General features: G+C 34.7%; 1 pseudogene; it reads right to left on the reverse strand.

Moving 5' to 3' along the window:
- Nucleotides 1–11,532: 11,532 nt before the first annotated feature.
- On the reverse strand, nt 11,533–12,650 carry LOC103258117 (annotated as a pseudogene).
- Between the last annotated feature and the right edge of the window lie 10,805 nt (nt 12,651–23,455).

A 23,455-nucleotide genomic window follows, 5' to 3' on the forward strand; every position in this document is an offset into this window, starting at 1 on the left:
TATGCATGGTTGGCTATGTTTTCATATGAAATTCTGTATTGTCATTTCCATGTCTGAGAAGAATAATGTTGGTAATTAAATAGGTATTGCATTAAATCTGTAGATTGCCTTTGGTAGATAGACATCTTTACCATGCTGATTCTTCCAAGCCATGAGCATGGAGTATTTTTCCATTTGTTTGTGTCATCTTTGATTTCTTTGAGCAGTGTTTTGGAGTTTTCATTGTAAAGGTCTTTCACGTCTCTGGTTAGGAAGATGCTGGGGTATTTCTTTTTTGTTTTTGTTGTTGCTATTGTGAATGGGATAATGCTTTTTATTTGGTTCTCTGCCTGTTTGTTGTTGGTTTATAAGCATATGATTGTTTTTTAATGCACATATTTTCAACAGAGATGTGTGACACAGAATGCTGTAAGGTTAAAGATCAAGGTCATTTACTTTGTGATATCTGGAGAAGGCCTACAGAGGAGCTGGTATCTGAACTGGCTAGTAAATAGTACTTAGAAGTTTGCCAAATGTATTGGAAGGAAATTGACAGTCTAGGTAAAAGGAACTGTATACATAGAGTTGAGAAAGAACATGGTGTACTTATAGAAAAAGTGAATAAATGAATGTGCCTGTAGAGTTGAATAGATTGGAAAGATAGATTGAGGCCAAACTTTATAGAATATAAGAGCTTATTTCATAGCATAGTGGATAGTCATTGAAAATTTCAAGAGGGAATTAGCAAGGAAAGATTTTTGTTGATGAAGGAATAAGAATTTGACTAGATCTGGGTAGGTCTCATGGTAGAAAAAACAGTTAGGTGACTATTGTAATATCACATTTGAGAAATCATAAGGACTGGAGAGAGGTGGTAGAAATGAAGAAAAAGAGATATGTTATAAATTGAGTTAGGAAGTAGAGTTGTTAGAACTTGGAGCAGAATTGGAGGGAGGGAAGACAAAGGAACCTCAAATACATTTTAAAATGCATATAACTTGGGAGGCTAAATGGATGTTGATGCCATTAATTAAAACAAGGTATACAGGAAGAAGAGAAGATAACTATTAATTGGTGTTGTGTTGAGTCTGAAGAACATGTAAGTAATTCAATAAATGCCCGGTAAGCAGTTACAAATAGTGCTGGAGGAAAGTGAGGATTAGAGATCTAGACTGAGAAGCCACTGGGAATATTTTAAAACATAGATATGGATTATATATTTTTTAAGGAGTACAAAAAATAGAGAGAAGGTCCAAAGACAGATACCTGGGCATCATTAATACCTTTTAAGGGTAGAATGATGAAGAGCCATCAGTAAAGGAGTCTAAAAAGGTTGAGGAACCCAGATAAATTACTCTTCTTAGGAGAATGATTGGACAATAGCACTAACTTCTACAGATAGTAGGAGAACTAAAATGAGGACTGAATTTAGCCATAATGTCAATGATGATCTTTAGTACTATATCAGAGTAATGAAAATAAAAGTCATTATCATCAGTTTATTCATTTTATTCAATATGTACTTATTTTACTCCTTTTATGTGCCAAATCTTATTTTAAATTATACAAATTTAGACCCAAATCTCTACCCTATAGAGTTTACATTATAGTGGAGAAGGAAGATACCTAATAAGACAAATAAGTCAAAGCGTGTTATGTAGTAACAAGAGCTAAAATTAAAGCAAGAAAGAAAGACTGGAAGTAATTGTGTGGATAGGGTGACTGAGGGTTGTCATTTTAGATGGTGTGGTCAAGAAATGTCTCACAGAGTAGGTCATAGTTGAGCAAAGACCTGAAAAAATTAAGTAGCAAACCACGAAGAATGAGGACTGAATGGTAAAGGAGGGAGCATTAACAAGGCAACAAACAGATTAATAAAGCAAATGAGAGGGCATTGATGGTGTTAGCTCCACACAAGGTGGAGAGGGTATGTCATCAAAAACACAGAATGAGAATTGACATTGAAAAAGAAGAAGAGAGGATAATTCTGACTGTGAAATCTGTGGTAAAAACAAATATAAATACAGATATACTGAAGGTGAGGAGGCAGGAGATGGAGGAAACTTTATGATTGATGGTCTCTTTTTCTTCTATGAGGTAGAAAGCAATGCTTTCTGCTGTCTGTGAAGGTGCAGGTGGAAGAAGTAGTTTGAAGAGAGTGACATTAGATCAGTAAGAATGGGGAACTGGAAAGGGAGCTGACTAAAGAACAAAAATAGAAGGACAGGTGGGCAGTTTTAAGGGCTTGGCTAAGATTGGATATTATAAATTTACAGTGGCATCAATCAGGTATGTGGTTTTCTTTGGTGGTGATGAGCATAACAAGAAAAAGAAGGAAGAAATAAAACATCAAGAGAAGTTGAGCCATGGATGACAATTGGTAAAAAGGTATAACACAAGGAGATCAGTGAGTTCATGGTTGAAATAGGGTTAGTAAGAAAGAAAGCACAAGAAGGTCTGAAGAGTAGACACAGCTTGGGAGATGTGAAGGCCTTGAAGAAACCAGAGATAATTTAATGAGAGGGAATTAGGGGGGAGAAGTAGAAGTTGTGGAAGTGATGGCAATGACCAATGACCAGAAATAGGTCAAGAAGTTATAAAGTTAGGGTTCAGATCAACTATCTGTTGGAAAATTAAGGCAGATTAGTTCAGATAAATGTCTTTTCTACGAGAAAAATACATTTATCAGTCCAAACCAAAAATAAGAAAGTATAAGTCTGGCACATGTAATACCATTCTCATGGTCCAAGAAACATTAAAATGCCAATTATAAAAAGCCTACTACAACAGAACAACAGAAAATATGTTTTGAAAATACTATCTGGGGATGGATTCTCAAAACCTAAAGACATACTTCTACTAAATAGATGCTCTAGACTGTTGTTAGGCAAAATGGTAGAAAACATTTAAATTTAAATAAGAATTTTTAAAATAATAAAACACATTAACTCTGGGCAAATAGGATAAACTTATTCAATAAAAGATAACATGAGTCCAAGCATACTGCATTAAACTCTGCCTGGTAGGATAATAGAAAAATGTAAAATTGAATTGGATTAAAAATGATCTTTTTTTTGCAAATGGACATGTAAAGAATATTTTATACTTGAGGACTAAATATTAGCCAACATCCCTAAAGAAAACAAAATCATTAGTTCAAGTCCACTTTATAGTCTTATTACCTATGTACTTTTCATTGTTGTTATTTTGAGATGTTCTGGCTTAATTAAATTTATTAGTGCTCACAAATAAGTGCAAGTATATTTGCTATTTCACAGGTCAGTGCCACTTTCATATACTTTGCATTTGACAATTGAGATCCAACGTTTTTTGTATTTACCTAAGTCATATTTCTTAATTGAAATTAGGATAGACCTCAATTATAGAAGCACACATTAGATTTTCATTTATTACTTTTCTGTCTTTTCTTCCCTGACTTGGGAATTACCTGCTATTTAAAATAGTATATATACAAAACCATCTTTCCGAGTCATTATTGGACATGACTTAAATGTACCGCTTTGTGTGAGATTTTCCACCCTTAGGAATAATTCCATACACACACATACAAAAGACTAAAATCTAAAGCTTGAGGAGGCTTTATAATGAGCCATACTGGAAATATAGACTTTAAAGTAAAGTTAGAGTTTGAATAAGTTAAATGAGGGATATCTTTACTGTCTTTTCTTTTAGGATTCCTTGAGCCCTTCATTGTATATGGTTACTTATCAATCTTCATTTTGTAATCTACAGTTAAGTTTTCTGAAGGAGCAAAGTCACAGGTGAAGAGGAAAAAAGGAAAGCTGAAATCTCTATTCATCCCTCTAATTCAGATTGTGTTTTCCCATCAATTGTACATATTGAATTCTTCTGGAACTAGCAGTCACAAGTACAAAAGAGAAAGAAAGACTGGGAGGAAGGGAATAAAGACAAGGGAAAGGAATATTTGTGTACACACAGTAGGGAAGTACTTTGGAGAAATTTTCCCAGCTCATACATGTTTGAGGAGAAGTGTGGGAAGAGACAAAGGAGGAAAGTCAGCAATGAAGTAATCATAGGATGAGAGTTAAAGTGTCCTTCCATTTAGGAGCTATGAAGGGGTGTTGTGTAAGATGGTGGGAGGTTTAGCTGTTTTTTTTAATAGGTCACCATTATATATGATATTATCATATTGTGTCCTATAGACACATTTTATTAATTGCTATTTCAATTCTGGCTGCCGATTATTCTTCCTTCTGGAACTGTTAAAGTCAAACTTAGTAAAGCAGGTCATATGAGAAATGAGTCTGTACAGGCTTTCAACTTATTCCACCATTTTCCATAGGGAACATTTGAGTACTCTTTCTTTGGACATGTCACTCCAGAGAAACCTTGTCATCTTAAGATTATCTTTAAAATACAGACAGAAAAGCCCATATGAGTCTCCTCTGTAAAGAATGCCTTAAAATTCCTTACATTATTAAGTGATACATCTTAGATTAAAATATCTTTAACTAATAGATGAAAATATTAGATAAAACACCTTAAAATATTAAATTAAAATGCCTTAAATATCTTAAAATGCCTTACATGTAAGTGCTAAATATTAGATTCCTGGTACAAAAGAAATATTTTGTAACAGGAAAGTTTATTCCCAAGAGAAGGGGGAAATATACATAGTGAAATTACTGTAGTTATTCTCAAGGTGATGAGCTGTACTAATAATTAATTTTTGCTTCTAAAGGTCAGTAGGTTAAAAACAGAAGTGTCAACATAGGGACTTTTATTATCCAACATTTGATGGGGTCAGCCAATAAAATATTATTCTTCAGCTATCACTTAATAAAAACGAACATATTTCTGGACAGTGCTTTCAAAAAATCAGGTAATGACCCAATAATTAGTTGTGAAATCAATGTATGGAATCATGTAGGGCATGTTTAAAACTATAGAATGGAATGGAATGGCACGGCATGTACAGAACAGAACAGAATAGAATAGTAAAACAGAACAAGTCAGGATAGATTAGAATATAATAGAATATCACAGTGTATTTCATGTAGTAAGCATAGGCACTGTTTTATGAAACTTTTGTGTACATACAAATTGTGTGTACTAGTTGCAATGAAAAATGTATTTCTTACTGTGGATCATAGCTACAAGTTTGAAAGTCGCTGTCTTAGAAGCTGCCTTTACATCTCTCAGAGAGTAGAGAAAAATCTTTTCTATTTATTTAATTTTTTGAGTTGGAGTTTCTCTCTGTCGTCCAGTGGCACACTCACGGCCACTGCAGCCTTGACTTGCTGGGCTCAGGTGATCCTTCCACTTCAGCCTTCAAAGTAGCTGGAACAACAGGCATGCACCATGTCTGACTGATTTTTTGATTTATTGTAGCGATGAGGTCTCGCCAAATTGCCCAGGCTGGTCTCGAACACCTGGGCTCAGGCAATCCTCTCATCCTTGTCTCCTAAAGCATTGGGATTACAGGAGTGAGCCACCGTGCCCAGCTCGAAAAATCTTTTTCATGATCACCGATATGATCCGATTAATTTACTCTGAGGGAAAACCACATTTATCTTATTCTCGGGAGAACAAATAATTTTCAGCTGGCAAAAATAATACGTAGATGTATATCAATCTCCAAGGTGATTTTAAAAATCAGCAAGATGGAGCAATAGAAAATTAAAAGAAAATAAAGAGAAAGCTCCCTGTGAAATCAGGACAAAATTGGAAACAATCCAAATGTCTGTCATCTGGTAAGTGAATAAACAAAATATGGTATATCTATACAATGAACCACTCTCTGGCAATTAAAGTGAATTTAACTGATGCATGTTATGACATGGAAAACATCGAAAGACATGCAAAGTGATAGAAGTCAGACACAAAATGGCATATATTGCATGATTCCATTTGTATGGAATGTCCAGAATAGGCAAATCAATAGAGACAGAGAGTAGACTAATGGTTACTTAGAGTTAGGGGATAAGGGAATAGGAAGTTGATAGTTAAGTATAAGAGTTTTATTTTTTGAGGTAATAAAAATGTTCTAAAATTGATTGCAATGATGGCTGCATTTTTAGTGTGAATACACTAAAAATTATTTAATTGCAAAAGCATTTTAAATGGGTGAATTGTATGCCATGTGAACTCAATAAAGCTATTTTTAAAAAACCTAGAAGGGGATTCTTCCACAAGGAGAGGCTCAGAAGCAATCTGAGTATTAAACACAGGTCAGAAAAACAAAAACCAAAAAACAAAAAAACACCTGGTGAGCTGCTTTTTGTTGTTGTTGTTTTGTTTGCTGGTCATTAGTTTTCAACCTTCTTTTCATAAAATCATACCTTAAAGTTTTTTTAATAAACCATCCCTCTTCAACCCTTATATGTTTTGAGTGAGGTTGACTGCACTCTTAGCACTACAGGTAGGCCTGTATGTCTAAAAAATCAGCAAATCTTACTACCCTGAGCACAGTGACTGATTCAGGTTTAGGCATATTACTGGACCAAAACCAATGACATTCACTTAAATATCCCCGAGGGTTTTTAGGAAAAAGGAGTGTGCTTTTCTCCCTTTAGAGAATTTTCTGCCACCATTGCAAAACTTTGCAATATAGCTAGCATTCAGAGAGTAGAGTTTAGCTAAGTGAAAAGGAGAAATGGGAACCTGATGACATAAGAGGGGCCCTGATCAAGTCATATGTAAAGCTGAATAAATATACATATGGAATTTTTATATTAGTCAAACATTCACCTTTTTCTTAGGCCAAATTGAACTGGGTTATCAGTCACTCACAAATGAAAGGAAACTAACTGATACATGTACTAAAGTGTGAATGTACACAAGATATATACACAAGAAAATAAAGACAAATACAAGATGTTTGTTGTAGGAATAACAAGACGTGCTAGAAACCACACAAAAAAGCATAAATTCCTTGAAAAAATGTATCCATTCTGCTACAGGAGATTTCATTAACTTCCTATCACTTTATCAATTTAGTTCAAATGCAAAGCCACCTTATAATCACAGCATACAGAATTTTTGCAGAATTATATCTAAAATTAACTCAAAAAAAATCAGAGTTGCTGCTCTCAGTTTCCAATCATATTGATATGGAAACAAAAACAAAACAGGGACCTAATAGTACAGTTCACAGAGTGTATTTAATTTAGTAACACTTCATTAAAGATATATATTTACAAAGCCGTCATACAAGGCAGTTATTGTCTGATTAGAACAAGCATAAATAAGGGTCTAATTAACAAATATGTTACCAACTACCCTCATTGCTGAAATCAATGAACAACTATATATATTGTATGTCTACATTAAACAAAGCATTGTGTCAAGTATTGTGGGACTGTCAAATAAGTACAAAGCATACTTCTTATTCTCAGGGAACTTATAGACTAGTTGGGGAGATGGGAAAATATATGCAGACACATGCATATACAAAGAACAATGAAAGTTAGTACAAATAGTTTAAAAAACAATTAGTGATGGTACAAAATAGTACTGCAACAGTTTAAAAAAAAGATTAGTGTGAGTTGGAATGACAGCAAGACCCCTTATGATTCCATATATGTGATACACTTTGAAGAAACAAGAGGATAAGCAGAGAAAAGATTCAATCCCATTCTTAGTAGAGCCACCCAAGTGCAGTAAAGAAGAGACAGAATTGACTATAATAGAAACTGTGTATTGAGAAAATAAAGTTGGAGAGATTAAAAGGAGTCTAATTATGGATTATTTCAAATACCAGAAAGGGGAGTTCAAAATTATTATAAGATACATTAGGAAATTGAAGAGGATTTTAGAATAAAAAGTGATGTGATAGAAGTAGAGTTAAACAACCTAAGTTTAAAGACAGAATAGGCCATGGATTGGAGAGGAAGAAGCAATGTGTGTTAGGGTAGCCTTGCATAACACTGTTAGAGTCATACAGTCGTGAGGTGATAGAGGCTTGGACTAGGTTGGTGCTAGAGAGAAGGCTATCCCTTGTTATGGATATGACTGGAATTTCAAAAGTATAATACACAAAACTTAGTAGATACAGGGATTTAATCTTTAGAGTTTAGAGCCTGAGAAAATAGAGAGACACGACAGTACAAAGTATGATATAGCTTTAGGACTCAAGGTCTGGGAAACAAGAAGAATAGCAGGAAATTGGGCAGGGCTGAAATCAAGGTGTAGATTAGCTGAACTCAAGGACCCTCATCCAATCTCATTTCTGCTGTTGCTAGAGTTTAGTTCATTGTGGTTATAAGACTATTTTATTGCTGTTTGTTGACCAGAGACCAGCGTCTCTCAGTTTCTAGAGACCACTCTTGGGTCATTTTCCCCCTAGTTGCCTCCTTTTACACACCGAATTCCTCTCATTTTTCAAATCTCTCTGACATTTCTTTCTGACACAAGCTCCTCTATGCCTTTCAAGGACACATGCCACTATGTTAGGCCCATCTGGATAATCTGTTAATCTTAAAGTCAACTGATTAGTAACCTTAATTACATCTGCAAAATACCATTTGTCAAGAGACGTAGCATAATCACAGAAGAAACATGAGGTGGGGAAAGTGGAGATCGTAGGGACCATCTTATCATTTTTTTGTAACAGATATTTTGTATGTTTTGTGAATCATTCTGAGAATTTCTTTCTTTTAGTAAATGAGCATATTAATTAGGATTAGGTTCAGTTCTAAATGAAAGAAATTTGTTTCTTAAACTAAATAGAAGTTTACATCTCTGTCATGTAAACATATAAATAGGTAGTCCAAGGTTGGCATGACAGCTTCATAATCATTAAATCATTAGTGACTCAGGTTCTTTTCATTTTATTGTTTTGCCACCCTCAACACATAGCTTCCGTCTGCGGTACAAAATGACTGGTACAGCATCTGTCATAACATGTGTATTCCAACCAATAAAAAAAAGAATAGAGAGCAGGAGAGCAAAATAATCTGTAAATATTTCCTGGACATTGTATATACCCTTTCTTCTTATATCCCATTGGCAAAAACTTAGTCACATGACCAAACTTAGATGTTAGAAAGTCTGGAAAATTAGTTTGTCTATTCTGGCAGTCAGGAGTCCAGTTGACACCTGTGAGTTCATTAAGTAAGAAGACTATAATGGATATTAAGGAAACATTATTTCTCTGCCACAGTATGTCTATTTCATTAACTTCATTGATATAATTGCTTTTTTTGAGCTTCATTACATCACAATTTATGCTTTCTATATATTTTATTGCATTTGGTCTCAATTGATATGGTCTATGTTTTCTCTGTTTGTTGTGTATATTATTGTGTGCACATTTCTTCAGATAGTGTGGGAATTTGATATTACATTTTTAGTACCACTAGCACCTGTTAACAGTTGCTTAGTAGTCATAAATTCATAATAAATACATTTATTTATATCTCTATCTTTAAAATATTTTACACTTTTGTAACCAGTATCCAGGGCTGGTACTAGGAGAGGCAAGTGACACTCCTAGGACACAAACTTTAAGAAGGCATTCACTCTTATATTTGTGTAGGGTTGGCACCTGAGAGTAAGTGCTACTTTAATTTTTGTGCCCTAGGTACCTTGCCTGCCTCATATTTCAAGGGTTTTTTTTTCCCCTTTGAGGACTTTGTAGATGCTGATTCACTGTCTTCTGGTATTGTTTACTGTGAAGTAATCTCAGGGCACAACATGAAGGGACCCAAAACCCTCATAATTTATTTATTATTCTTATGTGGTTAAACTTCAGTTACCTTCAATGTACTCTCAATTTGATGCAATATACCTATTGAGATGCTTTTTCCACTGTTCAAAAACAGTTTTTGAACTCATCCATTTTGATGCCTTTTAGGCTTCTGCCTTTTTTTTGTTTCACCACTTCCCCATTGGCAAAACGTTTCCCATTGAGGCGTTTTTTTTCCTCTGGGAAACAACAAAAAAAGTCTCTGGGTGAGATTGGGTGAATAGAGAGGGTGGAGCACGGGGGGCGGGGGGGGGGGAGTCATGCCATATTTGGCCAAAAACTGCTGAACACTCAGCGAGGTGTGAGCAGGTGTGCTCCTAAATCACTCATCATGAAATGGGCAAACACACTAAAAGGCTCTCCAAAAAAATTCACTGAAGTCAAACGCAGCTTCTCACAACAATGCTAGCTGGCACACTGGTGCTGATGGGTTCCTAGAACACTTACCTAGTGAGGGAAGCCTGTATTACAAGCGGCCCGCCCTCCAAAAGATAATTCTGTTTTTGGGGGTCCCCATCGTGTGCTATGTAATAGTTTTTTTCTGAATATACTAACATTCTGGATGCCAAGTTACTTTCTAAGGGTGTGTCTCAATGTTGTTCATTCTTTTAGCAATTTTCCTGGGCGATGTCATGCTTTTGCAACCTGTAAATTTATGTTTTCATAAAATTTCTAGAGTGTTTTCTTGAATCATGTATTTGCATTTCTTTTTGTTCCACTCATTTGGTTTTCTTCTTTGGGAATAATATTTGCACTTATGTTGGATCTCCTTTGCCCATCTTACATATATTTCAATTTATTTTCCATTTCATTTTTTAGATACTTGAGGACTTTATTCTTCACATATTCAACATAAAATACTGACAACAAACAATAGTGGGAAAGACTTTTCAGCAAAGATCTGGAATCAAAGTATTACTCTGGTCAAACACTACAAAGAAAACAGTCATGTGAACAAAAAACAAAAGCGTTTAACAGAACTTTTAAGTTTAATGACTTAATTAAGAGCAAGCCATCTAACCTTCTCTTCTACCTATGGAGAGAAGAGTAAAAATGAATCAAGAACTTCTTTTCGTGAATCAGCTTAAAAACAGGAAGGGGAGAATGGGGAGGGAGCACAATGGTTGCTAATGGAATGTTATAATGAACAAGGTCAAGGATTTAACAAATTTTAGGTCTCTACATGTACCACTGAGAACTGTATCATTAGAAATATAAATGCATAGAGATATAAAGCATATGGATTAAAAACAGATCTTGCTATAGTAACATATATTGTATGTCACTTTCCTCTCATTATGAGAATAACAATATAAAGATCTAGTTTGCTCTTTTGCCTGGTCCTCCTAAACACTCCACTCACAAATGGTCAATGTCGACCTTAATCAGCAGTTGTAGGACAGAGGAGACCCCACTGCTGTCTAGATTCAGCACCTGGTAGGCCTCACCTATCCTCCATGTTGTGTGTTCCCAGAACTCCAGCAGTAATGAATTACAACTTATTGACTCCACAGGCAAGTCTGAATACTTGAGATCTAGCTAGAAAAAATAGCAGAGACAAAATAAACCGGAATTCATAAGAAACGCAACAGGAAGATTTAAAAATGCTCCCAGTTCAAGCCAGAATTAAGGTAGCTGTTAGGTCCCACCAGTTTTGCAGAGCTGTGGATGTTTTGCTGTTGTTCTTTGAAAAAAGAAGAATCTATCATAAGCACATTCCTTTGAGAAAAATGCCATGTTTGTTAAATTTTTGCAGCCATCCTCAAGTTACTTTAAATTCTGTATGTTGTTCAGGGGCAGAGCATATGCTGGTTAGGATGTATTCACAGCTGATGCATCTCCAAAAATTTTTTCATGAATGTGGCTAGCTTCTGGATATCTTCGAGTGTGATGACCTTATACAGAGAGACCCAGATGGCACCCACAAACCTATGCCCTTTCAAGGAGATCATATTGAGCTCAAGAGGTTTGTCAAGAAATGTTGTTTTCTAAAGCATTATCTCCTTTGGCATTGCCAATGCGGAATGGAATATTCATCTTGCTCCTATTTTGGGATTCCACCGAACATATGTAGAAGCCTTGAGAATGATCAATAATCTCATAAATCATTTGGTATTTGATGAAGTTTAGCTTCTCCACGGCTGCGATACCTCTGTTGTTCTTAATCCACTCCAGGAACAAGCTCATGACATAAATGCTGATTCATGGAGGCATGCTATACAAGGAGTTGCTGTCAGCCAGCACCTTGTATTACAGGACCGAGGGGCACTCTCTGAGGGCGAACCCCAGCAGGTCATCACGGACGATTACCACGGTGACACCAACAGGGCCAACATTCTTCTGGGCCCCAGCAAAAAATCGCACCAAACGTGGAAACATCCACTGGCTTGGATAGAAAGTTTGAGGACATGTTGCAAACCAGTACTACTCCCTTGACATCAGGTATGAAGTCAAACTCCACACCGTGCATGGTCTCATTTGCACAATAATGCACATAGGAGGCTTCCAGGTTGAGATCCCAGGTACTTGGATCTGAAATTTTTGTATAACTTCCAAGTTTAGGGTGGACAATATTCACAGTCCCAAACTTCTTAGCTTCTTCTGCAGTCTTAGCTGACCAAGCGCCTGTCACCATGTAGTCAGCACACCCTCCTGCTTTCAGACCAATAAGGTTTAAGGGGACACCATTGAACTGGTCAGACCCACCTCCTTACACAAAGATCACCTTGTAGTTGTCAAAAACAGCTAACAAGTCCTGCAAAAGATTCTCTGTTTTGTTAATAATCTTGGCGAAATCTGATGACCTGTGGTTCATTTCAAGAATATTAATGTCAACTCCTTTGTAGTCTAATAATTCTTTTTTTTTAATCTCGAACTACACCGAGTGCGGCAGCTTGGCGGGTCCAGACATGAAGTTTACCACCTGCTTCGTGGCGTCCATGGTGAGGCTGCAAGGTCAGCGAGTCTACCAAAGAGGACAGAAAGCATGAAGAGCGAGGGGTCCCATGGCCACTGCAGTGCGAGTCTCTTTCCATTTCTTAAAAACTGTTTATTTCGATAGTTTTCCTTGCTTTCCCAAACTTGTTCTTCATGTGTCATACTGTATTTTTCAGCAGTATCTGTTCTCCTTCATGTCACTTCCAATGTTTGCTTAATTATCATAATTGCTTATTTTTTCCTTTTTGTTATTTTCCTGAGCTCTACTATATCAAGCTTTATTCCTTTCTGTTATTTAATGAAAACATTAATGAGACATGATTACTTTTCTTTGAGTCCTTTGATTTATGTACTATGTCATTTCATGACAATATGTTTTATTTCACTTTGTTTTCTTCTTGGGGACAACATTTCTTTGGTGGGTGTTTATCTGTGATTTGTTTTTCCATTCATTTCCTTATTTTTCTTGTAGTTCATTTATGTAGATGCTGTTGTTCTTCACTCTAGAGCACTACTCATTTTTAAATGAGGTTAGTTCTTTCTTCAAGTAGGGGACAGGCCAAGACACTATTCCTGACGAACACAAATTCTCCATGGTTCACAATGAAGCTCCTTTTAACATGCATGATGTGTATGTGTGTGTGAGAGAGAGAGAGCACGAAAGAGAGAGAGAGAGAAGGGAGAGAATAATTTTAATTTTATTTACCTCAGTCAGTAAGTATTGGAAGCTATAGGGTTACTCAAAATTCAGTTTCTCTTCTCTCATTCCTCAAATTACTTCTGCAAATGTGATGTGTATAGGTTTCCTTATTCAGACTTCAATTTCCTTTGGCCCATGGAAGCTTCTACCAACGGTTTATATATCCTATGTCCATTTTTCTAAATAAAGGATTATTGGTTTAATTCTACAGTGTGAGCTGAGTATGAATAAGTATGCTCTGTTATGTCTGAAAACTGGTCTTCTCTAGGCAACTTCCTACATTCCTTGATCATTACTGTACTTGGCAGCCTTTATCCAACTACTGTGGTTCAGACTTCGTTATTCTATTTTTCATTTTCTTTATTTCAGTAATTTTAGAGAAAAGACAAGGCAGGACCAACTTTACTCTACCAGTTTTATCCTAAAACAAAATCACCTTGAGACTTTTCCTTAGGCCATGAATGTCTTTCTTCTCTGCCCCATGAGAAATTCCTACTTATTATTTAAACCTTAGTAAAACTGGCAAACTCTCTAAAGTTTTATCTGAATTTTTCAAGACAATTTAGGTACTCCTTCCTATGCATTTTCACTGTGTTTTGGACACAGTCAGAGTACAGATCATATTGCATTGAGTTGTAACTGTTTACATTTGTCTTCCTACGAGTCTGAGTTTTTGAGGGCAAGGACTGTAATTTATAATCTTTAAAAAAAATCTCCAACCCTTGCTTGACAAATAGTAGTATTCAATAAATATTTGTTGAATTAGTGATACATTTCAATCCATATTCTGCAATGCCGTAATAGCCGTCTTTCTAAAGCACAAATCCTATCATGTTGACAAACAATTGGTGGCTCCACCTTTACAGAAGAAAAATATCCAAACTTTTTAGTGTAGTACATATGAACTTGCCCAGGATTCTCTTAAAGTATTATCTCTTACCTGTCTCTGCTATCATGCTATCACTTAGCCGCACTTAATTTCTTGCAATTTCTAGACTATGCCGTGCCTTTAATGTCTCTGTGTTTTTCTGTTCACTATATAATGTCCTTCATTTTCTTTTTTGCCTCGTAAATGCATATTTGTTCTTCAAGGTATAGTTCAAATATCACCTTCTGTGTGAAATCCACCCAAATTTCTCCAACTTATTTTTTTCTGTCTTCCCATTGCATACATTTTGTATGTCTCTATTTTAAGACTTACCGTATCACACCATAATTATCTATTTATATGTCTACTCCTCCACTCTGCTCACTGATTATGAACTTCTCAAGGTCAAGGAAAATGTCTAATTATTCATTTCTGAGTCCACAGTACTGTGCACATGGTAGGTACTGACAAATGTTTGCAAAATAAATAAATTATAGTGGTGAAGCAAATTCTAATAAATGCTAACAGAGGTTTTCACTTTAATTTTTAAAAGCATTTTTAAAAAATACTTTGGATTTTCCAGACTCTTCAAATGACTTCACTCAAGAATCAGTTCTGGACATAAATAATGACTTGTAGAAATCATTTGATGAGTTTACTCTTATAGAACTCTTCCACTACTGGCACTTGCCTACTAACTTGCATTTGAGTTTCCCCAGATGTGGTTTATTTCAGTAATCTTAACTAATGAATTGGATCGAACATACAGTGATCCAATCAAACCCGTGGTGATTGGCTATCTTGACAATTGGGAAAAAATATTGATCTTCTTCTGGTCAATTGGCTGAGTTGTAAAGAGAAAGGCTAATAATGTCATCAGAATTACTTTTATCAGCACGATTAAGTCTAAGCAAGCTGTTAAGATAGAAGGCTTGTGACATATCTGTTTGTAATCCTTATCTTTCCACCTATCTCCCCATATCTTTCCTATAACAGTGCATTGTTCCCAGAAGGAATTTTAAAATGCTTAATAACATAAAAGGTCTCACAAAATGGTAATTATATTTCATACAGTATCTGAAATAAAGCAAATTCAAATATTTCCGTTCATTATTTTAAGGTCTCAATGATCCTTTTCTCTTTTTAACCCACTGGCATATGAAACACGCTGTTAATTTATACTAGGAAATCTTGTCAAAATGACTTGGCCTATAGATAATTAAGATTGCAATATTTATAGTTAATAGTCCCAATCATGTATCTATAATAAATTTTGCTCATTTAGAAAATGCTGTCCAAAAGAAATTCATTCTTCTTCTGAGTCAGCAAAACTAAGTTTAACTGAATTTCTCACCAAAATTTCTTCTTTTATAAATATGTTTACCATTTCTAAGCTAATTTTCTTTAATAATCTTTTGGTTAGAGATGCCTGGTAATTTAAATACCAGGGGTGCCAAAAATGTATATACATTTTAAGAGATGTTATCTATGTATTACTTTTAGTTCGCTGTAATCAGAAGTTTCTAGAGGCTGATGGCGACCACTTTGAGTACCTCTTGTAATTGCAAAAGTCAAATGTGACTTGTATTCATCTTTTGTTATTGGTATATGTTGAGTATTAAAATTTTAATACAGCTTTTTCCTTTCTTAAAATGTGTATACTTTTTTGGCACCCTTTGCATTGGGGTCAAGATGAGCAATTAAACACATTAGGGCTTAGATTTGGTATGAAGCACAATATATAGGAGAACATTTGTTATTATTTAAAATGTATGTCATTTCCAGAATGTGTGTGTGTGTGTGTGTGTGTGTTTTCTGTTGGGTCCATGAGTGGAGCCTAAATTGAAGCAACTTTCCTTTGCTTAAAGCTTCTAGATTCTCCATCCCCATCACAAGGTCCCAAAGCTCCATCTTCTTCTCTTATGTGGGCATAAAAACTCCAGCCTCTAGATATTAGGACCTATATCTTCTTGAGCTATCAAGGCATCTTCCTTCCTTCCTCCCTCCCTCCCTCCCTCCCTTCCTTCCTTCCTTCCTTCCTTCCTTCCTTCCTTCCTTCCTTCCTTCCTTCCTTCCTTCCGTCCTTCCTTTCTTTACCAAAGGCCTCCTTCTGATTTGCTTCCTTCCTTCACCTCCAGAACATTTATTTTCCATCTTTCTGGCAATTTCTTATCAACATCCTTGGAGGTTTTTCCCAACCTTCTGTACCGCTAAATGTCAAGGTGTCCCCAGGACTCCTTCTTATACCTTTTATCTGTTTTTATATCTACTCCTTAGATGATCTCATCCGGCATCATGGCTACAAGCATCAAGTATTTGGTTTTTTAATGTCCATATCCCTCTTGGGTTAATTAAAAATACTTATTTTATCATATTTATTTTGGAAAATGTGACATTTGACATGACTAATTTATTTAACAGAAGAAGATGAACAAATTGCTGACTTAATATTTCTGCCACATGTTTCACATATTTCTACTACACACCTATCACATAGAATAAGAGTTACTTGATGAAGCAATTAAAAATCATAAGGCATTAGAAAAGAAGCAATGCTACATATTTTTCCTTCAAAAAATGTAAAATTGCCCTTACATATAAATGGTTAGTAAGTTTTAATTGCATCATACATAGAATCTACTTTAAATTAACCCAACTAGCAAAAAACTCAAGCCCAGAAAATCGTAAATTTGGGGGGACAGTAATTATTTACATTATAATGTGATGAGATTTTCCAAAAGAGTCCTTATAAGTGATCTCATACAGCAGGTAAGACTATAAAATGATTTGCATACAATGCCTTAGGAACATGCCCCATGCATGTAATGAGACACCTGAGTCTCAACAGAGCACTTAACAATCCACATTCTTCTTAAACCAGCTGGCAAGTACTTAAATGTACCGTGATAAGGGAGCAGTGCTACAGCATTAAAGTTACAAGACCTATAAACATATTATTGGAGAATGATTTTCTGGAGCAAAACAAAAATTGAACTGGCATAGAGAGAGAAAGAGCCAGAACAGTGAAGAACAAGCAGCAGTCCTTTCTCATCCATATCAGGACTGTGTAATAAATTACTCTCTTCTCTCTCATAGTGTCAGGAGAAAACGATGTTTAGATTAAACCTCGCTAAGGCCTAAAAGGATAATTTGTCAGTATTTTCCAGTTTACTACCAATGCAGTATTGATTTGCTAAGGCCCTTCTTTCTATTTTATTTACACTAATTCAATCTGGAACAACTGAAACCCAACTTGTTGGAAAGCAAGATATTTCTTTATTTTAAGGTCCACAGGCCCAAAGTATAAGGTACAAGAAAATATACCCAAATTATTCTTTCCAGTTCTTATAGGTAAAGAAGAACCCCTTCGTTGGAGGCAAATTATTAGAGAAAACTACTTTTCTGCTGAAATTTACCTTGGGCTAATTTATTTTTATAAAATTACGGTTCTTAGGAGAACGTGATAAAAAAAATAAAAAGTTCCAAATGTCTGCCCAATTTAGCACACTCGTGACTCTAGTTCTAGGCAGCTGCTTAGAAACGAGAAGTAAAACAGAAACATCTTGATAAACCATCTCATGGCTGAAGCTGATAAAAATGACAGCATTAGTTTGATGTACAAATGACAGAGCTCAGGGACAAAACAACACTTGAGGCACAAGACAAAATTACTCCCCAAATCCTTATTGTTCCCTCGCAAGTTACACAACACAAACGGTATCTTATAAGATCCAGGAATAAAATAAAGACAGCCAGAAGTTAAAATATTTATGCACATATGTTGAGGGCAAGTAAAAATATGTATGAAGTACTTAATCCATGGAGCTAGCATTGTCTATTTCCTTTTCTTTCTTCTTTTGTGACTTTTGTTTTATTCTGTTATGTTTTTGCTTCCTTAGGTACCTCAATGTCAGCTGTGGCATTGTTTTAACTGCAAATAAGTATGAGAAGACTGGTAAAAGTGTCATAAAATGATGGGTTTATGATTTTTTCAATGTTGAAATGTTGAACTTTCATGTGTCACTCTTTTTTCAAATTTTTATAGACATTTCTGCAAACTCTGACATGACTCAGGATTAGTAAAATCTCACTTTAACATCTTACACTTTCTTATGCTAATATTACTTGAGGTGTGACAGTCTTATAAATTCAAATCTCAACAATTTTTGATGAGATTTATTGATCAATTCTAATTGAAATGCTATTTAAAAAATCAATTGATATGTTATTTGATAAAATATAGTTGTTTCTTCATAAACAAAAGGTTCAATAATTTCCACTGGAATGCCCAGACAACTCAGTCAGAGGACATATCAATTTAGGCGATGTTCTAAGTGAATCAACCAACTAAAGAATTTTGATTGACTTGCTTATTTTCATAAATCACTCAAAAATACACATGCATGAGCCTATTTATTTATTTATTTATGTACATTCAATCAAATTGGTACTTGATATTTCTTAGTCTTAAAATGAACTGTGCTGACTATAAAGTTTTCCTACAATACTCATTTGACTCGTGATCTAATTATGATTGAATATGGCTATGTCTACATTCATTGATTTGGCATATCAATTGCAGTGTTTGTCCATGCACAAATTAGCTTTAATATTTTACCTATGAAGGCCAGTATAATCGCAAACAGAAACTAAACAAATTCAGGAAACCAGAAACTAGTTCTGGCTGATTCAGCTATTAACTTGAGGATTTAAAAACTACTGACTTATTTTGCTGATTGACCCAAACTTTCAGAAATCAATCTGGTTTATACATACAGACAGAAACCTTAAAAATCAATTGCAAAAAAAAATGGTGCATATCAATCAAAACAGTTATCTAGTTCTGTGTAAAGATATAGTAAAATATTCTAAACCAAAAATTAATTTTCTATATCCATTCATTCAAAAGTATTTGTTGAATGCTTGCTAAATAGTAGCTTTCAGGACCTCAAAGAACAAAACACACAAGAATTCTAGTCCTTGAAGAACTAATAACTCTGGTAGGGGGAAACAAACATTAAACTATAAGCATAGTACATATGAAATTCATATAGAAGTTGATACATGCTATGGGAAAAATGTAGAATAAAGGTATTGTGAGTTTGAGGCTAAGGGTACAAATTGCAGTGTTATGTAGTATGAGTCAAAATAGGCAGCTTTGAGGAGACATACAAATAAAGGCCTGATGGAGGTGTGAGAATTAAAACATGCAATATCTGGAGCTAGAAATTTCCAAGCAGAGGAGTCAGCTAGAGGGAAGTCCCTAAAGCAGAAGTGTGCCCAAAGTTTTTTTTTTTTTTTTTTGGTTTGTTTGTTTGTTTTTGGAGATTGACAAAGATGTCAGTGCCACTGGAGCAGAGTTAAGGAAAAATGTAGGAGGTGAGGTAACAGGGAGCTGATAAGGGAGGCAATTGGCTTTCAGTGAGAAGCCAACTGCAATATTTCTAGCAGAGTGAACTTACATTTTTGTTTACTATTTTATTATTTTTGTTTTTAATTGACATGATATAATTGCACGTTTATGGAGTACAGCGTGATGTTTTGATGCTTGCATACTTCATTTAATGAACAAATCAAGGTAGTTAGCACATCTATCACTTCAAACCTTTACTATTTCTTTGGAGTCTAACTTTCAAGATCCTCTCTTCTAGTTATCTTTAAACATACAATATATTGTTATTAGCTTTAGTCACCCTACTATGCAACAGAACACCAAAGCTTATTCTTCCTCATCTAACTGTAACTTCGCACCCAATTGACCAACCTCTCTCCTTTCCCTTTTCCCTTCCTGTCCCCAGTCTCTGGCAACCACTATTGTACTCTCTACTTCTATGAGATCAATATGAAAGAAAAGGAGGTTAACGTATAACAAGAAAACATTTTGAAAAGATCACTCTGGGAAGCAGGGAGACCTGCTAACTGTCAGTTTGATTAATCCAGATGAGAGATGATGGTGGCTTGGACACAGGTGGTAACAGTAGAGTTGGTGGTAGAATGAACAAACAAAGTTCAAGGTTTCTGATGTGAGCAAGTGGTAGGATGGAATGCCCATCAACTGAAATGGGGAAGTCTGCAAATGGGGCAAATTTTTAGGTAGGAAGGAGTTTAGTTGTCGATGAGTTGGATTTTAGATACCATTAGACATCCAAGTCAAATTATTAAGTAGTTGAAAGTGGATGTTGGCAGAGAGGTCTTGTCTGAGAAATAAATTTTGGAGTCATTAGTATATTAGATGGTGTTTTAAGCCTCACGATCATATGAGATCACTAAATGAGTAAATATAAATGGCAAAGACTTGAAGAATGAGCACTGGAATATGGCAACATTAAAAGGTCAGAGAGGAAAGGAAGAATCAGCCAATAAGATAGAAAAGTGACCACTGAGATGAGAGAAAAACTAAGAGAGCATGGTATCCTGTGAGCCATTTGAAAGAAACATAAAGAGTTTACAAGTTCTTTAGGGAACAGGACACCGCCTTGGTTTAATACTTCATTTGTCTTTGTCCTTGTTCAGTAGTGGTAATGCACATTTATAAATCATGTGTTAGAAGAAAAATGTTGGGTTGTTCAATTTTCTTATGGTGAAAGGATTAAACAATTACATAGAATTTTTGTACAAGTCATAAAATTTGTCCAACTTTAGAAGAATTATTTCAGCAAATGTAAATTTGCAAAGAAACAATAAAAGTAAAAGACAAATTTTCTCAGTAAACTAGTTTTATACTTACAAATATCAAAATAAATGGAAAATATTTAAGTACAAATTTCCAAAGGATAGTGGTCATACAATTAAAAACAAAAAGTTAAAAGCATAGACTTTGGCAAATAAGAAAATTCTATTTTAAATAAACCATTTAGCATAATAGTCATTTGTTCATGGAAACACAATTATGTATACACTGGCAAATTATTAAATAACAAAAGGAAAATAGCATGGTATATATTGATATAAAAGGTTTGAAATTTACAACTGTCTTTTTTACAACTAATTTTGGCGGGCAACTTTGAAACATAAAACTGCTTGTCTGTTGAATAGCAATACTTCCGTGCATTGCTTCGTCAGTAAGAAACTTGATCTCTAAACATAGCTTTTCCAAGTAAACAGAAAAGTATATCCCTTCTACATAAGGGGTTCTAATTTTATGAGAACAATTAATATAAACAAGTGACAGTAATGTAAAGAGCAAAACATTACTCTTAGTCAAATAGATTTGTTTCCCACTCACTTTATTTTCGGAAGGAGTACATGCACACAAAGCTGTGCTAAGGAAGTAAATAAAAAGCTAAAACCGGGGATTGCCATAAATTTATAAATTTAAAATCCTGTTCAATTCTTTTTTTTAAGAAAACGGTTTTTAAAAAAATTATTATTTTAAAATATTGGAAAGAGTCCCTTTAGGTGGCAAGTATTGGTTATTTTAAAAAGTGGTCAAGAAAGCAAGTGAGTTGTATTCATTTCTTTCTGATATCATTTTTTAAAAATTTATTTTAAAAACTACATTAAAATAAAATAAAAGTAGAGAAATAAAAAATTATGTCACATTAAAAAATTTAATAGCATGCGATACAAAAATCAAAAGAAACTGAAAAGCACATAGAGAAAAAAAAATCTCCTTACAACTCGTGTCCCACAGCCACCTAGTTCCCCTCCACAAATAGAATCAAAATTATTCATTTGTTGTGAATATTTCCAGAGAAATTATATGCATATACAAGCATGCATGCATACAGGCCCATTAAAAATCACACATAAAGTATAGTATACTGAGCATCACTGTTTTCAAACCGCAGGTTGTGACCTATTAGTGGGCTATAAAATGAATTTACTGGACCACAATTTACATTACAAAGACATGAAAGAAAATATAATAGAAGAAAAAATGTCAGTGTGTTGTTTCATATTAAGGGTAGGTATTGTCTTATGAAATTTTTGTTTCCAGTTTTTATTTGTAGATTTATTGTGAACTTGGTTACATGGTAGAATGTATTTCTTACACTGAGTCACAGACCAAAAACAATTCCACTATTATATACAATGATTCAAACCCTGTGGGCTTTGTTTAATGATGCACCTTGAAGATTGTTCCACTTCAATACATACGCGTACAGAGCTGTCTCATTTAGTTTAAGTCCAATTTATTTAAAAAATTTTAGACACCCATAAAAGTATATAAAGAACATTATAATCACCCATGTATCCCCTCACTTAGCTTAAGAAATAAAATATTATAAATAAAAACAAGAATAAATAAAGTGTCAGTGGAGTTGAAATGTTGAATCCCCTGTGCAATTTCCCCTGAGTCATCCAACTTTTCCTCCTATCATGTATGGTCTCACTCTTTTTAAGGCTACAAAGTATTTCACTGTAAACATATCAATTTTTCAAGTGGTTTCCTATTGATAAATGTTGATTAATATCACCAACTTTTTTGATATTTCAAACACTGCTACACTGAACACCTTCATACATACTGCTGCATGCTCACTGAATATCTATAAGATATATTTCAAGAAGTGAAATTGCTGAGTCAAAGGAGATATATTTCTTGCTAGATATAAACAAATTTTCTTCTATAGCGACTGAGTCTATACTCCTATAACCAACGTTTCATACACATTTGCCAAAAAAGTATATCATAAACTTTTATTACTGCCAATATTATAGGTGATACATGATAACATCATTTTAATATGCATTTCTCTTAGGAGTGAGATTAAACATTTTTTCATATGTTCAAGAACCATTCCTATTTCCTTTTCTATGACATGGTAGTAGTATGCTTGCATTGCTATAAAGAAATACCTGAGGGTAAGTAATTTAAAAAGAAGTTTACTTAGCTCACGATTCTACAGACTGTACAAGAAGCATGTAATCAGCATTTCCTTCTGGTGAGGGCCTCAGGAAGGAACTCACAGTAGAAGGCAAAGGGGTGCAGGCATCACATGGAGAGAGAGAAAGGAAGCAAGGGGAGAAAGGTACCAGGCTCTTTTTAACACAGGAACTAAGAGTGAGAACTTACTTCTGTGAGAAAGACACCAAGTCATTCATGCAGGGATCTGCCCTCAGAATCCAAATGCCTCCCATCAAAACACGCCTCCAACCTTGGGGGTCAAATTTCAACATGAGACTTGGAGGGTCAAATATCCAAACAATATCATGCATATATCCATTTTTAAATTTTGTTATTGGGATTTTTTATTGTTGATTATAAGTATTGTTTACATAACAGGAAATTAACTCT

The sequence above is a fragment of the Carlito syrichta genome, unplaced genomic scaffold, assembly GCF_000164805.1.
Source record: "Carlito syrichta isolate Samal-C Ts95f unplaced genomic scaffold, Tarsius_syrichta-2.0.1 Scaffold301962, whole genome shotgun sequence".
Classification (NCBI taxonomy): Eukaryota; Metazoa; Chordata; class Mammalia; order Primates; family Tarsiidae; genus Carlito; species Carlito syrichta.